At 42.5% G+C, this 22,763-nt stretch overlaps 1 long non-coding RNA gene across 1 annotated transcript; it reads left to right on the top strand.

The window, feature by feature from the left end:
• Positions 1 to 7,214: 7,214 nt before the first annotated feature.
• LOC307109240 lies at positions 7,215 to 22,227 on the top strand. Its single transcript, XR_013814396.1, has 5 exons — positions 7,215 to 7,346; positions 7,588 to 7,654; positions 18,866 to 18,965; positions 20,627 to 20,778; positions 22,106 to 22,227. It is a non-coding gene; the product is annotated as an uncharacterized lncRNA (long non-coding RNA).
• Positions 22,228 to 22,763: the final 536 nt, after the last annotated feature.

Raw genomic sequence — 22,763 nt, 5'->3', positions numbered from 1 at the left:
CTAAACTGCGTTGCATCCTGACTGTATTTGAGGTTCACAAATCTATACACGTGTTCATGGGTCCATACACCAAAAACCAGTCAATTTTACCATATTATCATTTAAAAATAAAATTACTAAAAGAGAAAAAATAACCACATTCCTAAGTCATAGGCAGCAGAACGCAGGCCTAGTGCTCTGAAATGTCACAGCTGTGTTTGTAAGCAAACTGTACACGACACTTTCCTAACTTCCATGGGCACACAAGTCACTTCAGGCTGAAAGATGCTCCTTCGATGGGCCTGGAAGGCAGCCTGAGTTTCTGCATTTCTATAGAGCTACCAGGTGCTGCCCTTCTTCTGTGCCTGCAGACAGCCCTCTAGAATGTATGGGCAGAATTCAGTTTGTTTGGAGCAATTATGACACAAATATATGCCAGCATGCCCACTGCCCCTATCCCTCATCCACAGCAGAGATAACTAATTGTTCAAACACAGTTTTCTTCCTGAGCCCAGATACGACCACTAGAGAGAGTGCAATAGAGAGCAGATGCTACTCTCTCTGTAGGAGTGATTGTATGAAATGAAACCTACTGGTCACCTAGACCTAAAGCGCTAATGTAAGTCCCATCTATTAACATTACAAAGAAATCCACTTAGGAAAACCACTTTTTTCTCAGCCCTTTGTGTCCTGGCTCCAAAACTCTGTGTCCCAGACAAATGAGCCAGTTAATGACAGACATCTCTTTCCTTCTAGCGAAATTAAGCTAGGTTGTCTTTTCCAGTAGGCTGCAAATGGCTTGAGGGCAGGGACATATCATCTACTTTTAGTAACTTCCTTAATATCATTGAGCCTCAATTTCATCTACAAGATAAGGATAATAATACTGTCTTATAAGGTTGTTGTGAGAAGTAATAAGAAATAAGTGGGAAGCACTTAGAATAGTACTTTACAAAGACTAAGACAACAATTGGTAACTGTTATTATTCCCCAACAATGCAATGCCATGCACATGGCAAATGCCCAAAAAATACTGCTATGAGGGAAGCCAAGAGACAGAGTGGAGCTAGCCCTGAATTGGGAGCCAGTAGGTGGAGATCACAATATCAGCCCTGTCCCTCTACCTCACTGAACCTTCATGTCTTAGGTATGATTCATTTTAGCTCTGACATTCTATATATTGATAACATTACATAACACTCCTGTACAATACTGTGTCACTTTTTAATATATATAGAATCCTAAGTATAGTATCTAGCTAAGTGCAAAAGAAAAAAATACAATACTTCCAAAATCTAGTTTAGGCAACTATTGAGTTCTCTGTGTTCACCTGAGTTATTTGTTTCCTGCCACTGGAGGGCGTGCAGTGCTTGGTTGTAAAATATCCTTCTGGCCTTTCCTTCTCTTGCTCACAACTTCAACTTCCATTCAACTGAACTGGAATCAGAGAATCAAAGAAACTACCTCCCCCACTTAGCAGAGGAGGTGCAGCCCTGAGAGATTATGTGAGTTGGCAAAGTCAACAGAGAGGAAAGTCAAAGTTCCTTTGTCTTTTTCACAAATCTCCGGCAGAAGCTAGATTCTGGTTCTTTTGAATGTGGCCTAGAATGTTGAATGGGCGTAGCTCCCAGATGGGCAGAATCCATTCAGTGAGCTCTAGGAGAACTGCTTCACTCTTGATCTGGGACATGAATGGCACAGAAGGTGGAAGAAATAGTGCTTTCTACCCAGTGAGTTTTTAAAGAACAGCAGGAGGAATGGGGGGTACCATGGAAATAAGGCATAGTCCCATCCTTTAAAGAGCCCCCAAACAAATTAGGGTGACTAATAGAATGGGAGGGAAGGGACACAAAGGGTGACAAACTTGGACAGAACTTCGGAAATCAAGTCTCAGGAATATAGACTTCTCTTTTGCTCCATGTGACCAATGGACTGAAGTTCTATGTTGAAAATAACTGGGAGGCCTCTTCCCAATTTGGAGAGCATGCGTGTTGTGATCAGTTACTCATATCACTTATGTCAGCCACGGTCACAGAATACAGGAAGATAGGCATGCTTACCAAGCCTGACTTCTAGTTCAGCCTCCCCACCCCCCTTTCTTTTTCAGTTAGGGAAGCTAAGACACAGAGAATGAATGGGACCTGATCAAGGTCACTGGGCTAAGTGACAAGGGGTAAGTTGTCAAAGCGTTATAACCCTGAGGCAGATCAACCCAGGGCTGGAAGGTGGGTAGAGGAGGAGCATGCATGTGCTTTCCCTTCTGAAGGGCCTGACTGGTTCTCCGGCCTCAGCGAGGTGCTTATGGCATACTTTGAGCCAACTTATTTTGTCATTTGAAAAGATCCTATGATACTTTTTCTCTTCCTTTTTTATTGTTTTCTTATGCAATTGTAGCTATCTACAGAGGAATGCATTTCACACACAAGAGTAATAGAACATAAAATAATGAACACCCATCATCCACCCTTTAATCTATGAGCTAGAAGCTACTTGTGTGCCCCTCCCTGTTGTCACCGCTCCATCTCCCTGCCAAGAGGTGTCCACTCTCCTTAATTTTGTCTTTTCCCCCCCATTCCCTTGGTATCTCTTTTGAGCTTCACTACTTATGTAAATATTCTTAGACCGGGCATTTTTTGTTTGTTTGTCTCACCTGTTTTTAAGTGTATATAAATGGAATCATCAGTGTATGTATGTATATGTACCTATGTGTAATTGAAACCAGACAATGGGTCTGGGCTGCCTGTCACTACTTGAGCCAATTAAGCAGAGACAGGGTTGAATCATATATGAGCGTTTATTCCAATAATGCCGGCAGTATGGGAGAGCAGCAGGTCACCCACGAAAATCTGCTCTGCACCCCCCAAAGCCAGCTGCTTATATCAGGTAAAACAAAGATTACATGGGGAAATAGGAATCACAGGAAAAGGAAGTAGGCAATGCAGGCTGGGGCGGGACTTCATTGTTTGGGCAACAAGGCTGTTAATCTTTCCATGATAACAGGCAGTTCTTGAATGAAAATGGACTGCATTCCAAGGTTGACTTCCCAGGTCCAAAGTTGACTGCCTGGTCCATGGCTGACTCCCAGGTCCTCCCTGATTTCCAGCCAGGTTAGAATGTCCTTTCTTTAATCAGAACAAGGCAATCACAGTTAACAGAGCATGATTAATATTTCTTATAACTAAAGCTAATCCCCAATATTCTATTTTTGCCCCTAACATAATCATGTATGGAGCTCTGAGTCATGGGAAAGTTATTTAAATTTTCTGACCCCCAGTTTTCTCAAATATAAAAGGGGATGAGAAAAATCAAGGTTGTGATAAATCTACATAAAGCATTTAGAATAGCAAGCCCTTAAGTTGATAGTTATTATTAGCAAATGGGGAGGGGGGAATTCATAAATAAATTTACCTCTCGTATTTTACCTCACTTTCTCCCAAACCAAGATTATCTCGCTTTGCTATTATCAATTGTTAAGATTTCAGGCTCATAGATGCTGTATAATTTCATCTTTGTAAGGACACCTCTGTACTCTCCAAAAAAAGGCATTACAAGGTTGGGCAGTGGTTAGGTGATCCTGTTCATGCCACAGTGGCCAAGCTTTGGTGCTTTGCAAAATTCCTCTTTCTGGAAACAAATGCTCTTAAAACAGTATATTGTTATCTCAAGGCCTGGCCTCTGGGTTTTAGATAAGCGGAGATTTCCCATCAGTCTTCTCCCCTGCTCATGGTAAACATCATTTCTCTGAGTAGGCCTTGTCTCCCTTCTAAGGATCCAAACAAGTCAGATATTCAAACAAAAGGCTCCTGACGCTGCCATGAAGAAGGATGGCCCTGGAAGGAGTTTTTCATGTTCCACCAGATTTGAAGGCCAAAGGGTCAGGTTGGGCAACTCAGGTCCTCCATCAATAATCCATTCAGGACAGGATCATCAATTCCCTTCATTTCAACCAAGACCTATGATCACTCTGTTGGAAGCTGAGCCAATGGCCCTGGATAATCTAACATTCTTTCTCTTCCCAGGTTCACCTCAAATAGAGCATCAGGGGCCTATCCAAAACCAGCAGGGTTTAAAGAAAGTTGGGAAGTTTCCAGCTGTGCATAGAAAACACCTGCACAGCATAGGAGATAAAAATGCTGGGGAGAGGTAGGTCTCCAGGAAAATGGATTCAACATTTTTAAGGAGTCAAATGTCTAAAGCAAGAGACCAGAGAAGAAAATCATATGGCTATTCCTTTAAATTCCATAATTAACTGACACTGCAAATCTGTGTAAATGAATTAGTTATAAAATAACAGAATGTAAAAAAAACCCTTCCTTTTAATAAGAAATTGTATGCTATCTCTGAGCCTCCTGGTGGTCTTCCTTCATTGTGCCTGTTTACTTCCTTTTGTTTGTATCTTGGGAAAATGTCTTATGGAGTTTTAAGTGGAATGTGACTCATCATTCATGAAATCAAACATATTTAAAAACTCAAGAAAGAAATAGAATGACCTATTTCTGCAAATGAGAGACTTATGATAGCAGATTATAGGTCATTAATCAAACACAATGATAAATACTTCAGAAATTCCTGAATATAATGATTGTAGTTCCTGTTTCATTAGTATTAATTTTTAAACAGGAGAGTCAATAAAACTCCTGGTCAATGTGTAAGACATTATAAGGCCAATTAGTAAAAATTATCGGTACCAGAAGTGTCATGGAGAAACCTGGTTCCAGTTATTTAAGGGGGAAATGACACAAAACAAGAGTGGCTGGAGCTCAGGAGAATTGGAAACAGATATGTTTAAGGAAAGCCAGTTGTCAACTGCACAGCAGCATTGCTCTGGCACATACTTGGGGTTCATTCTGTTCTGGTGAAAATGTGAGAGATGTGACCTCTGTCCTGACAACAGATTACTGGTTCACTGAGTCTTGTGTGTGGGTTGCAATTTATGTTAAATTAATCTAAAGAGGATAATAAAGGTTTATGTGTGTGAAGAATTTTCTTTTTACCTGCTTCAGAAAAAAAAAAAAGAAAAAAAAAACTTGGAAAACTATGCTCAAGCTCTCAATTTTCCTTCTTTTTTTCCACCTCTTACCCTGCTCTCCTTCCTTTGATTTTTCCCTTTCTTCATTAATATCCATATTTCTAACTTGTTAGATTTTTCAAATATAGCACCCTTTGCAGAACTAACTGTAGTGCTGAATTCTCTTCAATGAGAATGCCATGCATAATATTTAATTTCTTGAAACATCAGGTCAGACTATTATTATTGAATTTAACATATTTAAGCTGATGAATTTGAAATGCAAATAGAAAAATGTCTTTTATTAAAAAAAAAAAAGCTAAATTTGTAATTTTTTCCAAAATCAATCTCCATTTTTTTGTCCCAGCGTAAAAAAAAAATGGAAAATGCTGTTAAGGGAGTTATTAGCCCCTGTTTTATTCTTAAGCTCCCCAAGGTTTCCACATGAACATCAACACAATAAGAAAAACCTTCTCTTTCCCCAACTTTTAATTTTAAGAAGTAAGCAATGCAGACACACACAAACAACCATGTACTTTCGCAATCCTCTCTTCCCAAAAGAAGCAGGAACAGAAGAATTACAAGGGGAGAAGGGCTAAGATGAAATGGAACTCGGATGATTTTCAAAACATCAAATGTACTCATAACATTTCCTTTCTCCAAAGCTTTCATGTCTGTCCACAAACAGCCCATGCCCTTAGAGAGAAATTCACGAGTCCCACACTTAACCATCCGTTCTCTGTCTCATCCTCAGCTCCAGCCACACCAGTCTGCCAGAGTTTCTCCAGACACACCCTGCTCTTTCATATCCAATTCCCCCCACTCTTCCGTGGGGTTCTCAGACAATGGCTGTTCTTGATGGTATTTGTATTCTTTCAAGTTTGCAGAATGCCATTGAGACTCCTGGACAGTATTCAGGGCCTCCAACTTTGTCAGTTTCCTTCTACTTCTTATTGTAGGTGAAGAAGTCACATGTGTAGGCTAAAGCATGGAGGAAATGCACGCTCATGGATAAAACGTGAATAGTACCACTTTTCAGAAGAGGAATTTAAATGCATATTTTTAGAAGTGGAGTTTTCACTCCTGATCTGGAAACTCCACTTCAGAAGTTTACCACAGCAATGCTTATAGCATCACAATTTTATACACACACACACACAAAAAAAAAATCAAAATTTCCAACCATGACTTATCTTTACAATGGAATGGAGTGGAATCTAGCCTGTAGCCTAACACCAGGGAGAGTGTCTACCCCATAAACAAAGAACAATAAAATGGAATAGAAATAGAAGTATTTGCAGCCTTGAAAAGATGGCAATGCCATGTTAATAAATAAAAAATGTAGTTTGGATATTAAATTCAAATTTTTAAACAAAAATGTTTTCTATTTGTAGAAACTGTCTAAAAGAACACCTGACTGTTTTTTGCTGGGTGACATCAAAGATTTGAAAATTTAAATTAAAAAAAGATATTATGAAATCAGCTAAACACTGTACCTCCATGGAACATGCCAAATTGCTGTAGACAAGCTTCCATCTGAATGAAGTGATCCAGAAAACAAGCCTTTAGCCTATTGTCTCATAGCTTGCAAGCCATGGAAAGCTTGGTCACGTCAGTGGGACAACCCAGAGACATGCCGGAAGACTCCCCACCATGAGGAGCTGAAACACCCCCATTGCACAAGCAATAATAAGCCTTACATCAGCTAATGCACTTCTCAAAGAACCAACATTGTTATTGCTTTTCTCTTTTTAGAACTGCTCCTCTTATTAAACCCATCTCGCCACCCACATGCTCAGCTCAATCATTTCATCAAAGTGAGAATGAAACTATTTTCCTCCATCCACCGCTCAATCCTGTTTGAACAGAGCTAGCTTGAAACCCATTTATCACCCAGAAAAATCTCTACTAGAACATCTTTAAAAACACACAGCGAAAGATAAACAGAAAACTGAATTACACTCTCTTGAACATTTCAATCCTCAGTGGGTTTTCAGATTCCATTTTAGGTCATTATTGGGTAGCTTCATTGATTCCCTACTAACCAAGGCACCCGATGGCTTAACACAGAGCTCCCCAGTCTGTGAAAATGAAGATGTTATCACTGAGAAAGTGAAGGGCCTGAGAGGCAGCTGGTTGCTTTTACAGGGACTGACGTATCTGGAAGGAGACTCCGCCTGGCTTCTGAATATAAACAGGAATTAGTAAGGTAGAAGCAGAACAAATAAGCACAGTGTCTGCGAGACCTTTTCCCAGAGAGCCGGCCCCTGTGGGAGGACCAGACACCCAAACTCTCCCTGGGTCTCTGCCAGACTCAGAGTTTGCAGAAGGAGCACAGGCTGTGGAGTTGACAAGCTCGGTGAGAATACTGGTTCAGCCACCTCATAAGGGTCCATGCTGGGCAAGCTACAGAACTCCTAAGCCTCAGTTTTCCTGCCAGGAAAAATGGGTGCAATAACACCTACCTAACAGGGTCATTGGGAATAATTAGAGCTAATGTAGAAAACTATAATTGCTAGTACACCATGAATACTAAAGAAATGTTGATATTATTATTTGAGGAGAGGAAGACATTTCCAAATAGTCTCTTTTCATTTCAGATCAGCCAACATCTAACAACTAGAGGAGAAAACACCACCTGAACTCCCTCTCTCGGTCCAGCTAGAGGTCAGTGTAACTCCAGTCTCTCTGAGGAAGAAGGCGAGAATCCTACGGCTTATTTTTAGAAACTGTCTGCCTTCCCAGCCTCTTGTTTTTTGGTGTCTTTTCCTAAAATTTTCAGGAGGGATTCACTATCATGGGTAAGCGTCTCCATGGCATCAGAAAATTTCACCAAAGCCTCACTCATTGCTGTGTTTGGGGGGATTTGGGGACATAGATTAAAAAATAAGGGGGGGAGGGATTAAAGAGAACAAGAATGACCAGTTGAAACTGGCATTCTTCACGGAGGGTGCATTTGAGTTATTGGAGTTTAATCATAAACCCATCATTTGGAAATGCCAAACTCATTGATGTTCAGGGGCCTGACATTTGTCAGCTGGTCTACTCCCTGCCTGATGGATCTCACTTGCTTGAATGAGGAGAAAAGGGAGACCAGGGTTGTTTGCAGGGGCCTCCCTGAGTCATTTCCCATCACCTAGCGGCCCAGCACTACCTCTTTCTCTCTGTTTCTCTGTGTGTCTTTCTGTCTCTGCCTCTCTGTATCTCTCTCTCTCTCTCTCTCTCTCTCTCACACACACACACACACACACACACACACACACACACACACACACACTTCCCCAAGAGAATGATAAAAGCAATGACTAAAGCAAAGTGACAGACAGCCTTCCTGGAGCAAAAGGTTCGCTGGCCTGGAAGGAATCTCAGACATCACGTCCCCAACCTGTCTGATAAGATTTCAATCTAAAATCCTTCCTGGCTGAGTAGAGATCAGGCCAGTCTAAAAGATCGCCATACAGTCGATGCTTTCATACTCATTCATTCATTCATTCATTCACTCATCCCAACAACAGACATTTATTAAATGTTAATACTAACAATAATAAAAGCCTACATTGATTAATCCCCTACAATGCTGTAATTATGAGCAAAACAGACAGAGTGCACAGAGCAAAAGACCTTCCATGGAGGAACCAAGATGGTGGCATAGGTAAACACCTATACTTGATGCCTCTCACAACCACATCAAAATTACAACTAAAAGACAGAACAACTATCACCCAGAAAGCTGGCTGAGTGGAAGTTCTACAACTAGAGAGGTGAAGAAAGCGCATTGAGACTGGTAGGAGGTGCGGAGGCGTGGAACAGGCTGGCACCCGGGTGTGCCACTTTTTTAATCAGGAGGGAGATATAAGCTCCCACTTGCTCTGAGCTCCAGTTCCAGGCAAGACTCTGGGGGAACCAGACACAGAGGGAAGAAACTGGACTGTCTGGCATTGGGACAGGAATGGGAGGGTGGCCTTCTTTCAGACGGAGGTGCACGCAGCAATCATTGTTCCTGCGCTGGGACCTCTCCAGCGCAGAGCTGACTGGCAGCCATTGCTGTTTGCTCCACCCTGGTGATTACCTGAGACCCTGCCCCACCCAACTTATAACCCCACCCAAACTATGTGCAGCGGCTTTTACATATGAATGGCCTGTCCTTTATCATCCTAAAACCTGTCAAACAGGCAGCAGCTGGGTCAGGGAACACCAAAGCAATCAATCCAGCAGCAGCAGCCTGCCTTGTCTGGGCACTTCCAAACCCAATACAAAGAGGAGGAATCTGCAGATATCTCTGTAGCTCCTGCTGGGCAGCCCCAGACAGTGGCTGACTTTGCACCTCCTTGGAGATCCAAGAGCCTGTGTACCCAGTGGTCAGTGTGAGACCATACTGGATTATAATTCTTCACATCCATAAGTGACATACTCAAGGGGCAGACTCAGTGAGCACCAAAGCCCCACTGAAGCAAGTCCTGCCCCATAAGGGTATCTCCTGCACAGCAGCTCTTCCATTGTAGACACAGCTGGTCCTCACAGCCAATTGGCCTGGAGGTCAATTCCTCCCAGTGATACCACAGCAATCAAGGCTTAACTACAACAAGACTGTGCACACAGCCCACAAAGGGGTGCACCAAGAGTGTCCACCTCAGGTGACTGAGGAGGCTGAGCCACTGGGCCCTATAGGACACCTACTACACAAGGCCACTCTATCAACTCAAGGAGACTTAGCAGCTACCCAGTACATAGAAACAAATACAGGGAAGCAGCCAAAATGCGGAGACAAAGAAACATGTCACAAATGAAAGAAATGTATGAAAGCAAAATAATGGATATAGAGTTCAAAACCACAGTTATAAGGTTACTCAAGAATCTTCTAGAAAGCTCCGAGGAACTTAGTGTGACCTACAAGAATCTTAGTGAGAATGCAAAAAAAAAAAAAAAAAAAAAAAGGAAAAGGACCAGTCATAAATTAAGCATACACTGACTGAAATAAAGAATAATATACAGAGATTCAACAGTAGACTAGAGGATCTCAAGAATCAAGTCAAAGGTTTGAAATATGAGGAAGCAAAAACACCCAACTGGAAGAGCAAAAAGAAAAAGGTATCCAAAAATATGAAGATAGTGTAAGGAGCCTCTGGGACAACTTCAAGCGTACCAACATCAGAATTATGGGGGTGCCAGAAGAAGAGATAAAGCAAGATACTGAAAACCTATTTGAAGAAATAATGACAGAAAACTTCCCATACCTGGTGAAAGAAATAGACTTACAAGTCCAGGAAGTGCAGAGAACCCCAAACAAGAGGAATCCAAAGAGGACCACACCAAGACACATCATAATTAAAATGCCAAGGACAAAAGACAAAGAGAGAATCTTAAAAGCAGCAAGAGAAAAACAGTTACTTACAAGGGAGCACCCATACGACTGTCAGCTAATTTCTCAACAGAAACTATGCAGGCCAGAAGGGAGTGGAAAGAAATATTCAAAGTGATGAATAGCAAGAACCTACAACCAAGATTACTCTACCCAGCAAAGCTATCATTTAGAATTGAAGGTCAGATAAAGAGCTTCACAGATAAGAAAAAGCTACTGGAGTTCATCACCACTAAACCAGTATTATATGAAATGCTGAAGGATATTATTTAAGAAGAGGAAGAAAAAGATAAAGATAAAAATTTTGAACAACAAAGTGACAACAAATACATATCTATCAATAAGTGAATCTAAAAATCAAATTATTAAAAAAATCTCATGAACAGAACAAACTGGTGAATATAATAGAATCAGGGGCATGGAAAGGGTTCGGACTGACAATTCTCAGGGGGAAGGGGGTGTGGGGGTGCGGGAAGAGATTGGACAAAGAGCTTATACCTATGGACAAAGATAGTGCGGGGGGGGGGGGGGCGATGCCTGGCGGGGGGCGGGTATGGGAACCAGGTGGAGGGGAGTGATGGGGAGAAAAAGAGGAACATCTGTAATAATCTGAACAATAAAGATTAATTTAAAAAAAAGAAAGTAAGACCTTCCATAGGAGGAAGATATTAGCTACATAACTACAAATAAGAAATCTATCATTACAACCTGTAGCAAGTGTTGTGACGGAGAGGTTCAGTGAGTTGTAAGAGTGTCTTATGTAGAGACCTAACTTCATCTGCAGAAAATCTTGGTTTGTTCGGGGAACTCAATAAAGGTCACATACTCAGAGCAAGTGGAGTAGGAATCTAGAGAGATGGGCAAGGGCTGGACCATCCCAGTTTCACTAAGCATAGAAAGGACTTCCTAAGCAGTGGGGAGACATTGAAAGATCCCCATGGACTCAAATCTTAAAATAAGACGCATAAAGCTAGTTTACATCCACTTCATCAGAGATTGGGCCTCTGGAGTTCAGGGCTATAGACTCAGACCCCCTTAAAGCTACATTGTCACAGAGAGATAACATTCTATATGCATTCCTCATGCCAGCTACACTTTTTCAGAGGCTATTTATGACCCACAACCATTTGAATCTGACACATTTATTGAATTCTCCCCACCCCCCATGTCTGAGTCTGACTCTGTGTTGGCGGCTGGGGAGAGGCAAGTAGTCAAAAAAGACAGATAAATAACTCAAATCCCAGGTAAAATATTACAGGTGCTATAAAAGAGGTACTAAAAATGCAGCCAAGGAGGACAGCAGGGTTCAACTGAGAGATACAGGATCTAGACCCTGAGTTCAAGTTGTGCCTGTGCCACTTCTTAGCCATGTGACCTAGAAAGGGTCACCTCTGTGACTCTAAGTTATCTTGATGCCCTGAGAGGTCTGTGTACTAAAAGACTGCTGAGAAGTGTAGCTTGGATTTATAAATGAATGGTCAATTTATTAAAGTCACACATTTTAAAACATATTTTCTCCTTGAGTTTTACATTTCACTTACAAATATTACTTTTCTATTTATAAGTGGAGCAAATTTTAACCATTACTTTTTTTCAGGCACTTGGAAAGGGCTTTTAGCCAATGTTTGGTTACATTTGCAAACTTAGGTCTTAAATTCCTTCAAATAGTCTAAACTGCATTTATAAACTTAGTTTTCATTTTAAGCACATCAATTATCTGATCAACAAGTGTTCCAAATAGTTAACCTAATAAAGTATGTTTATAAATATGATTGACATGAATTCCCTCTTAAAATTGTATCTCGATAATTTGTCAATTATATGTCTTAAGCTACAACGACAAGAATATCATTTCAAAAGGCCAAATTTTCTTAAACATTATAAGTATATAGAAATACTAAATATGGCTTAACTCTTCCTTAATACAAAAATATTTATACTGTACTTTTGATTATTTTAAACATGTGTGTATATAACCTAAACCTTCCAGGAAATGAAATTTGCCTGCTTGGTAAGAAAGCACTCATTATCTGAAATCACCTTGGCTGAACATGAGATTTGGCAATTCAGGCTTCCTGGGTGGTGCTTTCTAAAAAAACTAAGAAAACCATTAAAATCATCCCAAGAAGTAGGGGAGTTGCCATCTCAGCATTCTTAGACGACTAGTGATCAAAGACTTTGGTAACCTTGATGTGACATACTGAACTCTATTTTTATAGGTTATGTCAATGATTCTGTAACTCCACAAGGAGCAGGGTCACATCCTGGAACTCAAGTTATACATAACCCCACTTCTGCCTCCCCAGTGTCTGTAGCTCCAGTTCAGCCTGATCTCTTGAATAGACTGTGTGTTTTCTTTAGCCCTTACAATCTCTGTTAAGTCTTAAATCCAAAACAATTCAAATGTCTTTTCTAACTTCACAGAATCTTGTATTCTTTGGTTACCAAATTTTAGATATCTCACATGATTTTGTCTGACCTGTAGTCATAACTTATGAAGCCAATCTACTAACAACCTCACCTCTCTGGACCTCTGTGTCTCTATTTTTAGTGAGTGTCATAGAGTTGCTGAGGGTTAAATGAAAAAATGTACATAAAAGTCACCTTGTGGCCCTGACCGGTTTGGCTCAGTGGATAGAGCGTCGGCCTGCGGATTGAAGGGTCCCAGGTTTGATTCCGGTCAAGGGCATGTACCTCGGTTGTGGGCACATCCTCAGTAGGGGGTGTGCAGGAGGCAGCTGATCGATGTTTCTCTCTGATCAATGTTTCTAGCTCTCTGTCCCTCTCCCTTCCTCTGTAAAAAAATCAATAAAATATTTTTTTAAAAAGTCACCTTGTGAACTGAAATGCATGGTACAAATATTAGTGCCCAGCAGAGTGAATCACTGAATAGATAGATGATAGATGATGATGATGATGAAGATAGATAGATAGATAGATAGATAGATAGATAGATAGATAGATGATAGATAGATAGATAGATAGAGATGAGAGGGAGCATGGGGAATGAGAGAGAGAATTAAGAGCACCATAAGAATATGAGGGAAGGAGTGATTACTTCCAGCTGGATATTCAAGGGGAGCTTTACAGAAAATGCAGCATTTGACAGACCTTGACAAATGGGTAGGATTTTGATGGACTGGTAGTAATGATGGGAAAGCCTGCAAAAGTCTATTTGGAAATCTTTACTGAAGGCATTCAGCATGAAGCTGGCATGCAATATTCTTCCACTCAACCCCTGCTGATCCTCCTAAACTTCTATTTCCTGTATTTTAATTCAGTTTTAACTCCTGTCTTTATTACCTAGGACTTCTCTTACCATGTAGAAAATGCTCTAAGAGGACACCCAGTGCTCTCTCCAGAGTAGGCTGATATTGTCCAACTTGTTAGCTCTGTCCCTTGATCTAGATATAAGGATTTCATTTGGGTGATAAGTCAGTACAATTCACATGCAAGAGGAACCAGCACTGGTGAGAGAATCATCCCAGAAGCTGCAGCAAATGTATAATGAAGCTTACATTACACATTTAAATGTACACGTCAAACTCCAATCCAGATGACTCGGGTGCCGAGAGCTTTTCCATTTCTTGGGGCTCATAGCAAGTTTTTTTAAATGTCAAAACAGTTTTAAAAATTATGATGTGCATATAATTAACAAAATTACGCTTTTAACACTCAAAAATACACGGTGCTATAATTGTGCTACTCAAAGTTTAAATGCAGGATGTATGTAATATAGATTCATACTATAATTCAGGCATGCATTTCAGTGATGGGACATAAGTTTAAAGATGTATATTGAATATCTTCCTCTTTCTGTCCTATCTACGCATTTCTAAATAACGTAAAAACAAAACAAAACAAAACAAACAAAAAAACCCTACACTCAATTTTGAAAGCTTTCGGGGTCCCTGGCTCCCAAGGATGCCCCAACTCTGGTAGGCCCTAAGTAAGTCATTCACAGGCCAGGAATTGAATAAGTGGAACTATTATTCATTCATTTCTACTGCAAGTATTGCCCACATATCTAGTGAAGCTTCAGTGTCCGCATTTACAAAGAAAGCAATCAACAGCTGCTGGGAGCTCTGTGTAACCTGGAGAGTCTAGAGCTAGAAACGGGCTTCCCCGTAAGGCAGTGGTCGGCAAACTCATTAGTCAACAGAGCGGCAAACCGCGGCTCTCGAGAGCATGTGCTCACGAGCCGCAGTTTGCTGACCACTGCCTTAAGGCATTCAGGCTGGAAGCGACAATGTGGGGATCCCCTAAATGCCTCAATAGAGAAGTTATTTCTCTAAGGCCATCCTGTGCCTTCAGAGAACACTTCCATTGGCTTGTCTTGGTGTTAGACACTTAACTGCCAGGGGTCCCAGCGCAAGGGCAGAGAGTCACCTATTCTGAATATCAACAGACTTTCCATTAAATGTCTTGTTTTTGCCACCACCTCTTGTTCCTACTCCTCATGCTTTACTTCCTCACCTTCGCCCACGTTCTGGAAGAAAGATGAGCCCCCTCCTCAGCTGAGGTGTTTGGACCATAGTTTCCTCCCTCCCATAACTTCAGTCTGCCTTCCACCTTCTGGAAACGCATTCTATCTCACGGGGAACACACATTCCCATATATTCCATGACTAGTGCCTTCCCATTGTTCAGGTCTTAGTTCAAATATCATCTCTTCAGGAGGGAAGGCCTTTGTATCTAAAGCAGCTCCTCATCTCCAGCTTTCTCTCCTCCATCCTCCATCAGCCTGCCTTCCTGACTTCACGTGGCATTCGTCACTCTCTATCATTATTTTGCTCATTTATTTGTTGTCTTTACCTCCTCACCAGGATTCTAGTTCCAGGAGAGTTCAAATCCTGTCAAGTCCTGTGTTGTGTTGTCAGAGTTCAGGCAACTGGCATTCAATAAATATTAGTTAAATGAACAAAATCAACTCATGTCGTCATTCAACAAATGTTCACTAAAAGTATATTAGGCCTTGGCTGGGTGGCTCAGTTGGTTAGAGCATCATCCCAATACACCAAGGTTGCAGGTTTGATCCCCAGTTAGGACACATACAAGAAGCAACCAATGAATGCATAAATAAGTGGAACAACAAATCAAAGTTTCTCTCTCTCTCCCTTCCTCTAAAATAAAATTTTAAAAAAAAATTAAGTGTATTAGGTGCCAGGAATTTTGCCTATAAAGGAGACAGTTTCCTTCGTTTATGAAAAATATCTTCCTGCCTCTCTACCACTTCCTGCCTCCTCTGGCCACACTCGCCCTCAGAACCCATAAACAGACACACACAAGCTGGCTCTGCCTTTGTGCCTTGTGGCCCAAAGAAAAGAAACCCAAAGATAGGGTGACCCTGTCCCCATGGCCGACTGCAATCGGAGCTGGCCCTGGCAGCTGGCCAGACAATGGAGGCTGCATGTTTCCTGGGCCCAGCCTAGTAAATATTCAGCTGCAATAAAAGCCACGGTCCGGTGAGCAATTAGAGAAAGAGGCCCAGGTGTCCCTGGAGGAGCTGGTTCCTCTTTACAAGAGCACACAAAGGCGGGCTGGCCGCAGCCCTCCCCCTCGGCCCTGACTTGATCACAGCAGACAGGCCTGACTGAGAGCTTTCCTCCAGACACTTGCAGCTGGCTGGGAAATGAGCATGATAGTCAACACATGTTGCTTCCCCGTGACCTGACCAATCAGATTACCTGGCTCGGACGCACATGGGGGCTTTGCTGGGAGGCAACCTGGAAACAGAGCCTCTGAAGGTATAATCAGCTTGTTGTTGTTGTTGTTTGTTGGGGGGTCCGAAATGACTCAGAAAGCCTTGCAGTCGTGTGGAACGGAATATCTCTTATTTATTTTACTGTCCCCTGTTCCAAAGGAGCTAACATCAGCCTTGTTCTTGTCATGGAGCCCAAACATTCATTCAAAGGCTGTATTTACAAACGAAGCGGCACGGCCATAAAACTGATGACCTTGCTGCTTCTGGAATCTCATAAAAAGTTTCCAGGCTGCTCCTCCCTAGAGTAAATAAGGGTGTTGCAGTTGCTAGTCCCCTGGCAGCGTTCCAGCTGGGGCTATTACATTCCTCCCTCCTCAACTGTCCTCTGAGCTCCAGCGCCAGGGTGCTTAACTCTGGAGCTGCCGCTGTGCTTGGAGCATTCAAACGGAGAGATGGGGGCAGTGAAGAAAAAAGGGGAAAGAGAGGAAAGAAGCGACCTTGATTGAGATGTGCCAGGCACTGTGCAAAGGATGTATCATTCATTTTCTCATTCAAGCTCCCTAACTTATTCATAGGCTAGCCTTCCCTGGAAGCTTTAACTCATGAGCCCACATATAGAAAATGGTTGTGGCAGACATTGCTCATTGTATTGGGGTTGCATGGATACTGTTTATTGAACTGTATCGATTCCAGTGGCCTGCACAGTAGAAATGGCCAATGAGGCAATGAGAGGAAACAGATGGGTATAGATGGGGGTTCAGGGATTCTATTGTTTTACTGATAACAAGAGTCATACTTAGTTGACCTGTGTCTTTTGCCCATTCCCAATCTTATTCTTTGAATGAGGATGTGAGCCTAGAAGAATAGCATCACTCTTATGAGCAAAAGGATGAAAGATGGTAGAACAGAAAGTGAAGAGCCTGGGGCAGGGATGGTAATATGGAGGTGCTCCCTTAATGCTCAGGTACCTGTGCTCCGGCTTCTTGGTACCAGGAAAAAATAGCGCCCTTCCTTGTGGTGGTGGGCAGGCTGGGAGGTGGTCCCCATGATCCCCACCTATGGGCGGGCACATCTTTGTGTGATCCACTCCCCTTGAACATGGGTGGGACCTGTGACTTGCTCCTAACCAGTAGAATATGGCAAAGGTAATGGGATGTCACTCCCGTGAAAACATTACACTATATAGGCTTCATCTTGTTAGCAGGCTTGTTCAGAGGCTCTCCCAGATGACTGAATAAAGCAAGCAGCCATGCTGGCAAAGCCCACATGGTAAGGAACTACAGGTGGCTTCTAGGAACTACGGGAAGCCTCTACAAACTGAGGGAAGCTTCTAGAAACTGTGAGCAGCCTTTAGGAGATGAGGATGGCTGCCAGTCAGCGAGATGCCAGGGCCCTCAGTTCTACAGCTGCAAGGAAATGTATTCTGCCAACAGCCTGAATGAACTTGGAAGTGAATTCTTCCCCAGCCGAGCCTCTAGATGAGAATGCAGCCCAGCTTCAAGGCAGCCTTGTGAGACCCTGAGCAGAGGGCCCAGCTGAACCATGCCCAGGCTCTTGATCCACAGAAACTGTAAGATAATAACTACATGGCATTTTAAGCAACTAAGTTTGTGGCACTTTGTCATGAAGCAATGAATCACCACCAATACCCTCATTTTACGCTGCTCTGTAACTGTCAGTTATGCTGGTTATCCTTCTGAAAATTGCAGCCAAACTAATACATGGTTGGTAGACACACAGATGAACATCTAGGGAGCTCCTTCTAGAAAGTATTGAGGGGTGGAAGTTGACTTGTAGAGAAGGTGGGAAAGCAGTCATTGTTGGCAGATGAAGAGAAGCCAGGGTCTTACATGTTTCTCCAAATAGAACTGGGTATTCTCATTCAAAAGGCTTTAAGCTGCTGACCATTTAGCTATTTACCAAATATTATAGGTGACTAAGGTCTAAAAAATAGAGAGTTTGTTAATTAACCATTTGGGGTAAGTCCTTGAAGTAAAGGCAGGACAGCAAACTCTATATTTCTCTTTCTAGTTCTGTTGGAGAGAGTTTTCTAATCTGAAAATAATACTACCAGCTGGCATCTCTTGAGCCCTTACTCAGTAAGTCTTACTGTGTACTGTCAAGCCCTTCAATGGATTCACTCTTTAATGCTCACAGCTGATCTACAAGCTCAGAATAATGATTACTCCCACGTGAGAGGTGTGAAAATTAAGATTCAGAGAGATTAAGAGGTGGGTCAGTAGGCAGCAGGGTTCAAACGAAGGCAGTCCACTTCATACTCAAGGAGTTTAAATGCGATACTATCTATCCCACTGTAAGAGATGGGAAATAGAGAGAAATAGTAATAAGAGGAGAAAGGGAACTTTTTTTCCATACTCAAAACACCCGGAATGAGTACAAAAATCTCTTTGATACAGAGGGTGGGGCAAAAAATAGGTTTACAGTTGTGAGTACTCAAAACACAAAGTTTATTCTTGTATTATTATTGATTGATTATTGTATTATTTCCCATATGGACAACGGTAAGCCTACTTTTGCCCACCCGGTATTTCCTAGCAACACAGAGGTCGGACTACTACATGCACATGTGTATCCCGCATCTGTGTTTTCTCGGGGGACATGCCATACGCGGTTTCTCATGCTCTTCAAAGCTCCACGTAAGCCCTGGCATCTGGAGATGCCGTAATTTACTAAGGCGTTCTCCTCCTGCAGACGATCTGAGATGCTCTCCATTTAGGACGATTGTAAATAAAGCTGCAATTAACGTCTTTGTGCCTAAAGTTTGTGTGTGTTTTTTTTCCATATGTTGAGTTTAGGGTAAAATCTTCCAAGCGGTAGGACTGAATCAGAGAGGATGAATACAAATAATGGCACTGACGCTCCATGCCCAGTTGGCTCGAGCTCAAAGATGACACGGTAAGACTTGGAGCCAAGAGAAAAGAGACCAAAGAAAGTTTCTTCAAAGGTGACATGAGGGGCTGTTTACGTTCAGAAGCCAGGTTTCTTACTGTCATCTGGAATATGTGCTTCTTCCAGAAGCTATAAAATTCTAGCCTGATATTTGGTAAACTTCCCTGGTGTTTGTGTTTTATAAACTGTCTCACGGCCGTAGCCTCAGCCATTTTTATATGTTTCTAAATAAACACCAGGGCTTCCCATTGCGTTCTGGTCTGAATAGACTCCTGCTACGTTCTGATTGGTACCCACCAGGTTAACCATTTGTTCCAGATGCTCAAAAGAACAAAATGTCTCTCATCCCAGAGGCACAAAAATATGCTTTGTTTTTTGAGGTAAAATAATTGAAACTCTTAAAAAGTTCAGTGTGGCGGCTAAATGACCCAGGAAAACCAGTTTCTCATCCCATCTGCTGCAGATGTGTTTTGAAGTGGGGTCATGGAGCCAGGTTAGGCATGGAAAGGAACCTCAGGCACCTACGAATGAAAACAGCTCACACTGGCTGGACATGGCACTGGGCGAAGCTCTTTGCATATACTGTTTACTATCAGCTCAGCACAAGCCTGTCAGGTAGATAGACTTATTATTCCCAGTTTGCAGTTGGGAAAATGGAGGGACCAGAGAGGTAATAACTTTCCATGGTCACAGAGATTCGGCCCAGTTGTTAGTCAGAAGAGATCTTAGAGACCCCGGAGGTCTTACACTTTGCTCCAGGGCTCCACGGGCCACAGTGGAGGCAAGGGTCCCCAGGAAGGGAAAGCCAGAGAGAAAGGCTCCTACCCACCCCACCTTCCCCAGTCCCTGCCCCTTGTGATAGGCACAGTAATGGCCGCCCAAAGACATCCATGTCGCGTAACCCCCAGAACCTGTGAACAGGTTGCCTTACATGGCAAAGGGGACTTTACAGATGTGATTAGATGGGGAGATGACCCAGCTTTATCCTAGTGGGCCCAATCTAAGGACACAGGTCCTTACAGTGAAGAACTGTGGTCAGAGGAGCTATGATTAGGGAGGGATGGTCAGAGAGACACAATGTGGCTAGCTTTGGAGATGAAAGAAGGGCCACGGAGCAAAATACGTCACTTCTTGAAGCTGGAAAAGTCAGGGAAATGGTGTTCCCCTAAAACAGGGGTGGGGAACGTCGGGCCCACAGGCTGTATAAGCCCCAAGAAATAATTTGGTCTGTCCCTGCCAAGGTATTAGGGGTGAGTTAATTAAATGTTTGACCAAACATAGAAGGCTAATTTTTACGTTGATAACTTTGTGTGGCCCTCGAATGATGTTATAAATATCCCAACGGCCTTTGGCAGAAAAATGCTTCCCCACCCCTGCTCTGGAGCCTCCAGGAAGGAATGCAGCCCTGCCAACATCTTTTTGCCCAGTGAGACCCCTCCGACTTGTAACCCACAGAACTGTAGGGTAATAAATTCATATGTTCTAAGCCACTGGCTTTGTGGCCAGGTGTGACGGCAGCAGTGGACACCCAGAGCAAGGCCCTTGCAGTTTTTTGTGATCAGACTTCAGGGATATTTCATTTGGAAAATGAAACAAAGGCGGATTTTCCTGCTTTAAAAAATATAGTTGAAAACTAATTCTTCTCTATCTCTTTTTGTTTGTTTCAGAAGAAAAATGTTGATGTCCAGAAAGAGGACGTGTTTGATCCATGGTCCCACAGTGGCAGGACAACTGGCCCAGTGTTCGCTGCACTTACAGCCCAGTGAGTGCTGGGAGATCGCCCCGTCTGGGCCAGGGCTGTGGCTCTGGGCTCTGCCAGGTAAGGCAGCACTGAATGTATGATGAATAACTTGTCACTCAGCCATTCAACAAATATCCACCAGAATAGATCAGACACTGCAGCCGGCTCTTGGCAATGAAGGGGTGAATGCAACCCGGCCCCACTTCTGGGGAAGCCAGCAGTTACACTGTAGAGTGTCTAGAACTATGTCATGAGAAAGGCTACCTAGCCCAGATCTGAGGAAAAGCTGCCCAGGGGAAATGATATCTAAGCTGAGGCCTGAAGGATGAATGAAAGTTGGCCCAAAGGGAAAGAAGAGTGTTCTGTGCAGGACAGCAGTGCAAAGGAGTGGAGAGAAGAAATGGGCAACTTACAGGAGTTGAGAATGGATGAAATGTAGGATTCAAAGGTGGGGGCTGGAGAGGGGAGGAAGTGGTGGGAAGTGAGATAGGAGAAGTAAGCCTGGGCCAGTACCAAGGGCCTGGGAGCTAAGTTAAACATTCACCTGAGTTTACCTTCATCAAAGCCCATTACCTGGTGACAATGGGAAGCCAAGGAAGGTCTCTCCTGAACTGATGCAGACAGACAGATAGCAAGCACAGGGCAAGGTCAGGGTAGGGACACAATACATCTCTGTTGACTGAGTTCAGGGTGGTGACTTATATAATTGAGGTGTATGCAAAGTGCAATGGGAGAGAGAGGGGAGGGACTGGCTAGCTCTGCCTCTAGGGGGTAGGAAGGTTCACAGAGCAGGTGAAGACCTGCCGTTCAAATGGTTAGTACAACAAAGGGCATGTTCGGTAATTTATTTTTCTCTGCAGTCTTCTATTAGCACGCAATAATAGTCTTTGGAATCCATCACTTTCCTATAAACATTTCTGTCTTGAAATTTTTGCAAATTCACACCTCTATCCCTGTTTTTTTCTTTAATTTTTTAATTAATGATGTCTTCATATTGTAACGTTTAACTGGCTTTCTTAAGGGTATGGCAGAAACCATTCCCCTGCCCCCAATAAACTTCTTTCCTTGCCAACAGAACATCAGTTTTACCTAAGGCAGCAATATGCCCAGCCCTGAGGGGTAGAATTATGACTGGTCTAAGTCAGTCATGGCTATTCCATTAACATTTGCCACACAGTCACTTTCCCAGACTCTTTTGCAGCTAAGGATAGACATGTGACCCAGTTTTGATTAATACTATTCTGGTTGATTAGATATATTGTAAGTCAGCTGGGTGGACTTCTGGGATATTTTTGTTGCTTCATTGATAAAATGGTATAGTGATTCCAAGAAAAGGATCCTTGCTATTCTACACTCTTATCCCCTTGCCTTCTTTCTACCTATGAATACTGTTGTGTTGTCCCAGCGTGTAGCAGCCACGATGCAAACAACCGAAGAATCAATGACCTACCCACATATGGAGTATGAAAAAGTGGAAAGATTAAAAATGTGCCTAGCCTATAAGCCTAACCAATGGACACAGACAACAGGGGGGTGAGGGCATGAGTGGCGGGGATGGGGGGATAATGGGGGGATAAGGACACATATGTAATACCTTAATCAATAAAGAAATTTTAAAGAAGTGCCTAGCATCTTGATAACACTATTGAGTTTCTGTTCTCGCTTTAGAAGATTTACCTCCAAACTCTTGTTATATAAGGTAAATATCTGTATGACTTAGACCACTATCAGTCAGTTTTTTCATTACTTGTAGCCAAATATATCCTAAATTATATGGCTGTTTACAGAAAGAGAACTAACTTTCTTCTCACCAGAATTATGAAGCTCTAAAACTGTTAGCAAAGTGGTAGTCTATGGTGAACTAGTCACATGAAGATCCAAAATAATGTTCCCCAATCCTGGAAGCAGAAAATTTTCTTCCTGTAGCCCTCCCTTCCCAACGATGACTCTTCCTTGGCTCAGAGGAGATTTCATGATTCTGATTTCATGCCTCCAAATATCACCCATTGCCTCATTGCCCTTTGCATTTGGCTGGGTCTTGGGTCATGTTGGTCTCTCTGGAG

Source organism: Cnephaeus nilssonii, assembly GCF_951640355.1.
Source record: "Cnephaeus nilssonii genome assembly, chromosome: 13".
Taxonomy (NCBI): domain Eukaryota; kingdom Metazoa; phylum Chordata; class Mammalia; order Chiroptera; family Vespertilionidae; genus Cnephaeus; species Cnephaeus nilssonii.
The sequence above is the reverse complement of the archived record's forward strand: the minus strand, read 5'-3'. Positions and strand labels throughout refer to the sequence as shown.